Here is an 11678-nt window from a genome sequence, read left to right as displayed (position 1 = left end):
GAGCAACAAACCCACCGAAATAATATGTATAATAATTAACAATATATGAGCATTCTCATAGTACTCATGAAAGTCTTGGTCAAGAAGAATGAACCAAATTGATATCTTAACGCGACGAAGTCGCAAAATATTCAGTATATATACATATATACTTTTCAAATCTTTGAAATCCTCTGACATGTATAATATACACAGAGTTTCAGTTTATAACTGTATAAAATATCGTTGCAAGGTGATCTCATATATCTAACCTTGTCTCAACGTTTTTCTGAAAATCTTTGTCATGCATAAGATAATAATTTACTAGATATAAGTTGAAAAAATGAAGTTACAAGATACTCCAATATACTTATATCTTTTCCGAATACTACTTGAACTACCACCGTTCAAGTTATAATTAGTTTCAAAAGTTCATCACCCAGATGAGACTACAAGATAAGACTTGAATAAATTCAATTTTTGAAATATTATTGAATGAAATGAAGTTACGAGATACTTCATTAAGTCCCGATATATATATATATATATATATATATATATATATATATATATATATATATATATATATATATATATATCCATATATATCTCTCATACATTTCCTGAAAACCTCTGTCATGTAAAGTATGAACAGAGTTGCAATATCCAATGAATTTGGAAAGAAAAGAATTTTGGCATAAACCCGATACCTTGCTGATCAGGCAAAGATACCAATAACTAACCTTTTCTACTAGTAGATGGATGAATCCCCCACCAGTCATCACCCTGGCCGCATTAGGACCTTGTGTTGGACTGCCACCCAGCCTCTTACGCGTTGATGGACTGCCACCCAACCACTTACACTTTGATAGACCGTACCCCGGCCTGTCGCATATGCCGACTCAATTAGATGGACTTACCTCCCGAACGTTGGGCAAGTAATAAAATTTATTTATCAAAACAGCAACCTCTTTGCGAATATAAAATACACCACAAAGCCGGATCCCTCAATTTTTAAGCGAGTATTTAAATCCCCTTCGAAAGGAAGATCTTAAATTTGAAAATGAGTTTTAGGATCCTCTAACTTTTAAAATCATTTTGAAGACTCGAAAACATTTTTAAGAATGTTTGGAGTAATGCTGATTTAATAAATAAATCAGTCTCGATATGTTAGAAATTATATGAATATTATTATTTAAATAATATTCCCATAAAGGATAATTTTTATAAAAATAATTGAAGTAGAAGTTTTAAAACTCATACTTGAAATGAATAATAAATAACCAAAGATATACTTATACGAGAGTACGATCTTTATTTGAATAATCGAAAATAAGTTTGATTATCGAAACATTATTCTTTAATAAAATAAAGAATATTATTTAATAAAAGAAGCGGAGTCATAAGCCGTCGAATGAATATTCAAAATAATATTCATTAAATAAAATAAAGTTATCGAATAAACCTTATTCGATTAATAGTTTTGAAAACTATATCTATCTATATATATATATATTATACTCGGGAACATCGACTCCCGATTTAGAAAATGTTCACCTTTGGGTCCCCTATACTAAGGGTATACGCAACTACTGCTTATCTCTAGCATAGGTATTATGCAACTTATAAGCATTTGAATCAACAATTAGATATCAAAATTACGAAAAAGACATGCATATATACCATATTAGCATGCTCCAATATATCGCAAGATTTGCTAATAACAATCATGCACTTATCACAAGATAATGCATCTACATATATACATCACAACAACAGTATAACGGGTAGAAAACTTGTCTGAGTGTTCCCAGATAGACTTAAGCTTAGAGTGGGTCCGATAACCTATGAACAACAACATAAGTTGGAATTAAACCCCGGTCGCTCAAGAAACTAGACTTTAACCAATTGAACCCTAACGTTCGCTTATGGTCACTCCTATGCTTAACGAATCACATAAGTCGTTCGAGTACCCTCGGCTCCACCATTTTTAATAAATTAACCATTAAGAATTTTAAGGCGATTTTTTCGCGAGTACTCTACCAACTGCCTAATCCACTTTACATAATTGTTTCATACTCCAATTAGTCATTTAAGGGCCTTAACCAAGGTTTCAAAGTAAGGCGAGGGGTAATGGTTCGTTCGCGAAACGCCGTTACTTAAAACGGTCATTTCTCCTAAACCGTACATCAGATTCAAGCGAACCACATATAAAAACGAAGCTCGTAACATGAAATATCTAAAAATGGCAATGGTCAGAATCTTACAGTGAGTTCACGGGTCCTGAAATTAAGGACAAAAACAGTCTAAGGTAAATCGGGCATTACGACGGCTATGTTTACGCGATTACCAAAGTTTATACTACTCCAAATCAATCACAAAATAACTTACAACCAATATTACAACCAAAATCCATCCAAACCTCACTACATCAGTCCATTACTTCATGTTTTATCCAACTAATTCAATCACAAACAAAAGCTACTAATCATACTAAGGTTCATTAACTATAAACAAGATTCAATCATCCAAATCACTACAAACCCAACCAAACTTGAAACACACAAACACCATGCTTCTCATATACTATAATTATCAAAACCACGCCTAAACATTCAAAGTAAAGCTTAGGGTTTGATATTTTTATACCTTCTTGAAGCTTTTAATCAATGAAAGATCCTTGGAATGCCCATGGAAGCCTTGATCTATGCTTAAGCTACCTTGACCTTACAAATAAAATCAAGAATCAAATGTTTGTTCTTGAAAGTTACTATTCACCCTAAACTAAAATGATTTATTTGAGCTAGCAAACATTGGATTCAAGCACTCAAACTACTTGCTCTTCTTAGTTATGAAATATAGGAGCTATAGAGACTAACCTCTTAATTTTTGATGGAGTGGAGCTAGGGTTTTGAAAATCTCTTCCTTGTTTTTTGCATGAATAGCCGAAGCAAAAAGAGAGGAAATGGGAGTAAAAATGCTTCCTTGATTTTGTGTGGTGTTTGTTAGCTTAGTTATCTTTAACCTTGTTTTAACTAAGGTTAGAATACTTGGCCACAATTAAATCTAAACAAATATCTTGCTAGTCATGCTTACATCACCCTACTTATGTCATCCATTTGCCACATATCTTCTCCTTGTGGTGTGATGACATCATCATCCACTAACCTCTTTGATTAACCCCTAATTACTTGGCTAATGACCGCTTATCTGTTATACGGTTCGCTTAACTTTCGTTCTCGTTTATCGTTTGTGCGATCATACCCGGGATCTTATTACTTGGGTTCCCCTAAACCTTTCTCAATATTTTATATTCCTTTTATGATCCTCTCTTATAATCCTTGAATTTAAATCCTTTTAATCATGTCACCTTATACTCATTTCTTTCGGTATCTGGTGGATTTTCTGGAAAAATCAAAGTGTCCGGATTTGAATTCTAACGACCTTTACATACACTCATTTACTTTATGGAATACTAATACGATCTTAGAATTTCCATAACAGTACTCCTATATAGCGTGGTCTGATAATTTTCCTTAATCAGCATCATCAGTAAAAGTTTTATTCATCCGTGTTTCAAAAATTCTAAAAATTGGGGGTTATTACAATTTTTCTTGTTGGCCCACTTCTGAGTAAAAGAGGATTCCATAAGTTTCGAGTGGACTGTAAGATCATTCAATTCTGACTCCTGAAACTCGAGATATGCCTCAAACAATATAGTCAACTCGTGCAGCCCAATATATACGAATTTTCTTCTAATTTAAGTCCAAATTAGCTCTTTAAGTCCAAATCCTTCCAAATATAGGAATTCTATCTTTTCTGCAATAAAACATTAAAATCTATTAAATAAATATCGAGTTAATGCAAAATACAATTAAATATGATAATAAAATAAGATAGAATATATACATATATTCTATCAACCAATATCAATAAATATCTTAATATTGTTTTAGAAAAACTATATTAAAATTGAATATATATATATAAATTTTCAAAATTTTAAATTTTAATTATAAAAACATTATTAAAAGAAAACACATGCATCACATGTGGTCTAAGCTGGTAATACAAAATTACCCAAACACACATTTTAAGCTCCCGACTTATTACGTTAAGTCATTTTAAGTCATAAATCATAATTTTAAGTTAAGCCAAACCGACTCTTAAATAAAATTTGCAACTTTTAAAGTATGTATTAAAATAATTTTTTCCACGACATGCAAGATTTTATATTTTATAAATCTTTCATGAGTGCGTTCTCCAGACATTTCTAATAACAATATTATACTCAAATTACTGAATGGAACATTTTCTACTCTGTTACTTCTTGACAAGAGTGATTCTGAAGATGAACATTAAATGGAAAATGTTTGTTCTATGGTTTTCAAGAATTTAACGAACAACGAGTTTAGGTAAATACCAATATATATGTTATCGCTCCGACTTAATTTTGCTCGTAACTTTATCATAGTTTATTAAATTTAAATGTTGAATAGGGATAAACAAGAGACTGATCTTTTAAGGGTCATGAAGATGTAGGATGTATAGAAACTGTTTTCCAAACGTTTGAAGGAGCTGCTGAAACATAATGAATCAGTAAAGCATATATCTTTTAAAAATGGATGGTAATCTAATTCATTTCTCCGTGCTCTCTACGTACGTTTGAAGTATTTTTTTGAATATGTATATGTACTATTAATACATTATTAAAAATATAAGAATATCCTATTTATTCTAAGAATCGAACGTTCTCTCCTTTGGTCTAGAATTTTTTAAAATTGGATCTCGGTATTTATGTTCTTTGCATTTGGTTCCAACTTAATCTTGAACGACTTGAAGAAACTATTCATATCATCACTTGGTACAATGGTCGTTTCAGTTTGCAGCAAGCGCAAGCTTCTGGTTCATCTCTTAAGAAATAATAGCAAACTGATAGAGCTAGCAATTGAATGAAATAGTCTTGGTGACCCTGTTATTCTTTCTAACTATGGTATGGTGTCTTTTGATGGGGCTCTGAGTTGAGGAGTACTTTTTGGAGATTCATGTCATTAGTACAACTTCCTAACTCTAACACTATTGCTGCTATAAAATTAGTTTAAAATAGATATGTGAATTATAACTATAGTTTCATGTCATAAACTTAAATATGTGCTTTTAATTCTTAGAGCTCCTTCACCTATTCGTTTTCGTATTTACTCTGGATTGTTGATTCTATACAAACTTCAGAATGTATAATCATTTAACTTCATATATTTATATAAATATATCTTGATCCTTGCAGTTTACTTAAAAGTAAGCCTGAAAGTTGGCGTGATGAGCCATCTTTCGACCTTAGAGGAGTTGACGACATGAAGCATTCATTTACTCTCCGGATTACTCATGCAATTAATTTTCAGAACTAAATAAATGAGCTTGTTGTTACGCTGAGAGATCTTTTAGGAGAGAGCTTAGGTTGTGTTTATTTGGTAGAATGGAATGAAAAATCTTAAATAAATTTTTTGAAGAAAAAAAAATATTTGAGTGAATTAATCGTGAATGAAAAAGACTAGATTTTCTATGATGAGTATTTGTAGGGAAAATGATAAATAAATTGGCATGGAACATTACTTTCAAAATATGTGGGTTAAAGTTCTAATTCAAATAATTTGAAATGGAATGAAAAAAAAACGGCTAGCATTTAATCGATATAATTACACTTCGACAAAAATTCGATAAATAAAATGTATGCAACAGGAGAGGAATGAATTGTGAGAGTTCCCATTTCTGAAAGTTTGATATGGAATGTTTAGTTGTAGAAATGTGTGTTCGTGTGTGTATATATATGATTTAGAAGATGGTGTTTGTGTTTGTCTTAGGTGTTTGTGTTTTGAACTTTGTTCTAAAAGACATCGAATAATTCGGATTAATAACTGATTAATCGTTGTTCAGTGACTCACTATACTGATTTTACACTAATCGGGTTAAAAAACTTTTTTTGTTAAAATCAGTTAGAAATTGAATAAATCGGTCAAAAATCGGTTAATCGGAATTAATCAGTCAAAATTTAGAAAATCTATATATATAAATTATTTTATATAGGGTGTGCATAATTAATTTATTAAGGAGGGCAAGATGGGTTTTTTTTAAAGTGTCTATATTCTGATGAACGGAGAAAGAGTGTGTATGTGTGAGGAGGGCAGGGAGAGTGTTATGATGATAGATTTCTGATTAAAATTGTTAGAAGTTATTCATAGGAGCACACATTCATAAAATATAAATATGATAATACATGTGTATTTGTATATGTGACTAATGTAAGTAGATGGAGGGTGTTCAAATAAAATTGAAAAGGGAGAGTGTGAGATTGTGGAGGAACTTAGGTGAATATAAGATTGTTGTGGTAAAGAATTAATTGATTAATTTATAATTTTTATTTTAACTTCGCTTCTATTAGATCAAATTTTTATGTAAAGTTTTGTTTAAATGAGAATTTTTTAAAATGAGAATCGTGAGAATCGATGATTTTCATAATTAATACTGAGAAAAAATCGTTATATTTTACACAAATCACCAATTCTCATGATTCTAATTTTAAGAAATTCACTTGAGCGATATTTTATTTAATATGTGTTATTGATATATATTATGTATATACATGTTTAAATAAATATTAATCTCGTAATCTAAATTGTAAGAACGGAATGTAGAGATTAATAAAACCTGATCATTTTATTTACATTAGTACTGCATTTTTTTTATGTAATTTGTATTTGCGGAAACAAACTGCTACATTTATAAAAAGTGGAGGTGAAGTCGTAATAATAAGTTAATGTGGTTTATCTCTCAAATTTTATATTTCACATCTATGTGCATTGTATAAGTATTTAGATTTTCTAACGATAAATAGTTAACATCCTCGGTTCTCTTTTCCATTTTGATTTTTGTATAAGTATTTTAATCTCCCTAATCTCATTATATTATTGATAAGCTTGTATCATCTCAAGATTACAAGTCAGCTTCCATGCACGGCACTATATTTTAGAAGGAAAAATTCCAGAACAAAATTTTGTTCCAAAGTATAGCTGACAAAGCCAATTCTCTTAAGTGTCATGGAAATTTAATTAATTACGTGGGTTACAAGTTAGAACAGAATCTTTTGTTCATTGTGGTAGGGATGAAATTGAGTCGAATAAGTATGATGTGCAAATAAAAGTATAATCAAATTTGATTCGCACATATAATTACTCATTTAGATTTGATTTGGATTTGAATTAAAATTTTAACATTTTATTCATATTCGATTCGAGTTCAAATATCAACATTCGTATTTGACTCGGTTGGCCTGGAATGGATATTGAACTACTCATTTTAGTATATTTGAATTCATATGTAGTCGAATGCATTTTTACTTTATATTTTCATTTCAGGTTTGTAAAATTATCTCCTAGTGACGTCTTTAAAAAAAAGTTTTAATAAGGATTCTGATCGTCCATACTCAATACCATGCGCATGTATATTTTACTCATCTCGTTCCAATCCGAAAATTTCCATATTCTGTATTTATATCAGGAAGCTTCTGAGTGACTATGACAGCCTTCCTTCAAACAAAAAAATTTCAATATTTTATATGAGAATAAAGTTCCTAAGATTTTCTTAGGAAAATTTCATGAGATGCAAGTATTTTTTAATATGAATATTTTTATAATTGTATAAAAATGTTTATAACTATAAAAATACCAACATTAAAAAATACTCAAAAACACTTGCATCTCACGAAATTCTCCTAAGGTAATCTTAAGAACTTTATTCTGATTTTATATATTTAGTGTCAGCGGTTAGATTATCTCTTTATATTACAATGGAGTCCCGATCACTCTGCTATTTGTTTATGTATTGGACACAGAATTTTAGATTTAGCACATTATAATAATAAATGTGACCCCTTCGATTCATTTTCTCTCTATCTCCGACTTCCTTCAACAGCTTGATCCGGCAATGGCAGAAGCAAATCAAGTTATATAAATTGAAGATTCTTTGTTGGCACCCACAACTTTGGCCTCTAGTAGTGCTACTATTAGTTGGCCAAAGTACCTTGTTATGCTAAAGAATGTAGTCTGTTCCCCTGTACCTTGTTATGCTAAAGAATGTAGTCTGTTCCCCTGCATTTCGACTACTTGTACTACTACTTCTCTATATAACAACTTGCGCTCTCGAAGTATTCAAACAAACTTGCATCCTTTTTCAATGCCTTGCATTTGTTCTGCTAGTTATTTTTGTTCTTATTTTTGCTAGCCTTATTGTTACTCCTCTCATATATTTCATGGAAAGATTTTTTGTTATGAAAAATATTAAGGTTTTCTATTTTCTCTTTGCTTTGAAAAAACGTGTTTCCCGCTTCTTGTGCTCTTATTTGGTTCTTTCTTTTTGGTTTGTCCTCATCAAACCGGACATGAAGAGTCTTGGCATTCGTATTATTACAATTACACTTGCCACTTCTGTAATTTACACTTTGATATCGTTGTTAAGGATTGTGATTTTGAAGGGATTGGATTGTTGCTTCCGTGACAAGAATTTCTTCCCAAACATTCAAGAACTCATATTTAACGAGTACTCAATTCCTTTCCCCCAGCCAAATTTTCCCACTTTATATCAAATATCATTCCCCTTTAACCAAAATTTCCCCCTTAATCAAAATTTCCCCCTTCTTCTAATCAAAATACCACTTTCAATTTTGTGTACAGGAGCACCTATTTGATTGTTGGTTTGGATCCTTCTTCTAATTGGTAAGTAGCTTTAATTAGTGCTATATATATATGTGTATCACTGTGTTTATGTGTGTAGATTTAGATTATGTTATGTGTGTATATATATATGCATATATCTGTGTTTGCAAGCGGTGAAGAGGCCGAGAGCTCTAAGCAAAACAATGACAGCCTCTTAGTATGCAATATTCCTCGGGATTGCAGGTTAATATGGTTGATGATGCTTGTGTCTTGACCTTTGCTTTATAGAACATGTGCTCCTGTAGTGTCTATTCAGTTTTCAATTATCTGTGTATATGCTGTTTTACATAGTTTTTGTGAGACTGAAACTACATCATTGGTCCTTGATATAATATGTAAAATTGTTGTGTTTAATGGTATACAATAAGTGTGTGTATCTATTGATTCTAAGGTAGTGATAATACATTGTGAACGACTTGTCGAGTTAGCAACGCTTGTGATTTGTGTTCTGATAATACTTCAGCGTCTTGTCTCCACATGGTTCTGTGACAACCATGTCTCTGTATGTTTCTGTTTTGTACTTTTCTTTCATCTTGTCACACACATGTAAGCAACTGTTAAGCAAATAACTACAAGTCTTACCTGCTGCAAACATCCCATTTATACTTGTCTTTGCATCATCTGGTCACACACATATATCTGATTATGTTGATTTTCTTGGCCATTTCTCTTGTCTCCCTTTTAGGAAGAACTGTTTTAGTAAGGCCATTGTGTTATGCTTTTAGCACCTTCTCAACTCATTGTCTACAAGCACAAACTCTGCAACACCTCTTTCAGTTTCTTGTAAATATCAGGTATCCTCACCTCTTATTTCTTGCGTATTTCAGTATTTACTAATACATTTTATGATGCATGTTTGGAATTATATTGCAAAAGGGTTGCCGGAGGATGCTAGGAAGAATTTGCAGCTGGGCTATTTGTCAAATTAAGGTAATCTGGGCTATTCATATCATCAATTGATCTCAGCCTCAAGGATTCCAGGTGATGCAATTTTGATATGCAGATGGCTAATATACCCTGCTCTTTTAATGGTAACCATAATCCTGTTGTGATAGCTCTCACTCAAGTACAGATGTCGTAGTTGTGGCAACTTCCATATGGAACATGGAAGACTCCTGAGGCAAGTTTGTTTCAAATCCAAGGTTTGAAGGTTAGATAAATTACCTATTAGCTCGGGAAGCAGCTCCATATGAGTGTGACGAAGGCCTAGATACTTCAATTGAGATAGCTTTATTATCAAATTTGGTAATTTAGGCCTAAATGTACCTTCAAGATCAAGTACGCGAATCATTCTTAAGCAATTTAACTTAATGCCTCGATAAATGAAGTTGCCTATGTCTTGTCCAAGAGTAGGCCCTTCCCGTGAATCAAATGAAAGCAATGAAATAAGTTGTTTGTAATGATGCTTGAAAGAAGGACCAATGTTGTCATTCTCATGAATGTGTGAGAAGATGGCAGAATTATTATCAAGATGATCTGCTACTCAAAGGATTGTACTAATCTTGCTGGATGACTTGGACGCAGCGAATTGTAAGTTAGTTTTGAGAAAATTAGCTTTTCCTGCTTCTAACAGTAAAGTATCCATCAAGTCATAGTTCAGCCTACAGGTTTTAACCTTTCCGTTAGGCTTCCATTTTGCAACTTGGATCAATACGTTTTATGATGCATGTTGTAAATTATATTGCAAAAGGGTAGCCTTAATTAATTGAAGTTTGCAGCATCACTTCTCATGGCGAACACGTGCAATGTTTATAACCTAATATTGAGCTTATACAATAAAAAGTTACATAAAATAATACTAGAATTGCTTTTATTTCACATTCCATTCAACAGAATCTGTATAAATAACAAAATGCTTTAGATAGACATACTCATCTATGTAGTTTGTATTTTAGAAATAATGTCACATAATTGTGGTAAGAACCAGAAAATCTAGTACAAGTGACTAACTGATAGAAACAGTGTCGGCTGAATATGAAACTAATTGAAATTAATATAACCAGTAATATAAGTAGTAATATAAGCAGTTTATACTTGTCTTTAAGGTATTCTGTAGTTTTCACGAGTTCTTTAATAAAATTCAATATTGCATTTTAGTGATAACATCTCTGTTGTATTCTAACATTGTTGAATTAATGAATTGTTTGCAGAGGGTATTCGTCTCGATCAAAGCATGATATACAGTTCAGCTGGCTTGCTTGGATTGCAGATGGTGCTGCACTTTCTGGTGAAATTAGGTTCTGTATGTAATAGCTCTCGGTTATTACGGAGTTCTTTTTTTGGTTACCAAAATGAAATAGCTTTGTACTTGTGAATTAGCTCTTAGCTTCTTAGAGATGCAACCGTTATGGATTTGTGCAACTTATACATGTTGGTGATTGTTCAATCGTCTAGTTTTATGTTTCGGTTTCATTGTTGTATACTGGATTGGTTTTGCAATGATAATTGAAGTTCGGTATTTATTTCGGTTCGATTTTTGTTGTGGATTTGGTATTTTTAAGTGCATTTATATTATATATATGTTTGATTAGAGCATGTAAATAGACATCAGTTTTATATGAGACAAACATCAGTAAATTTAATAGAAACTGATGTTAAAGGTCATAAACATCGGGCTATAGTAAAGCAAAACAGCAACCAATATCTTTGTGGGTGATGTTAAAGACCCCCTGTTTTAACATCAGCTTACCACCGCGCTTATAACATCGGTTGTATTATAAGAAACTGTTGTTAAATGTTTGAAAAGATATCGGTTAGTTGAAGGAAAACGATGTTATAAGTAATTTTAGACAAATTAGACATCGACCGATGTTAAAAGGAGGGTCTTTAACATCATCCATGAAGACATCGGTTAAAATTTCTCGTCCAATTTTTCTAGTACTGAATCTTCTTTTATAGTCTGTATTAATTTCATCATAATCAATCTGCAGTATA

The 11678-nt window shown here is 31.7% G+C and overlaps 1 long non-coding RNA gene across 2 annotated transcripts; it reads left to right on the top strand.

Moving 5' to 3' along the window:
* The first annotated feature begins 8325 nt into the window (after positions 1–8325).
* Positions 8326–11194, top strand: LOC141661531 (uncharacterized). 2 transcript variants are annotated; one of them, XR_012550009.1, is made up of 4 exons: positions 8326–8744; positions 9430–9538; positions 9632–10274; positions 10895–11194. It is a non-coding gene; the product is annotated as an uncharacterized LOC141661531 (long non-coding RNA). The 2 variants fall into 2 exon arrangements; XR_012550008.1 differs by having other exon boundaries at positions 9621–10274.
* The last annotated feature ends 484 nt before the right edge of the window (positions 11195–11678 follow it).

Source organism: Apium graveolens, chromosome 5 (genome assembly GCF_009905375.1).
Source record: "Apium graveolens cultivar Ventura chromosome 5, ASM990537v1, whole genome shotgun sequence".
Classification (NCBI taxonomy): Eukaryota; Viridiplantae; Streptophyta; class Magnoliopsida; order Apiales; family Apiaceae; genus Apium; species Apium graveolens.
This window is presented reverse-complemented; position numbering and strand designations above follow the sequence as displayed.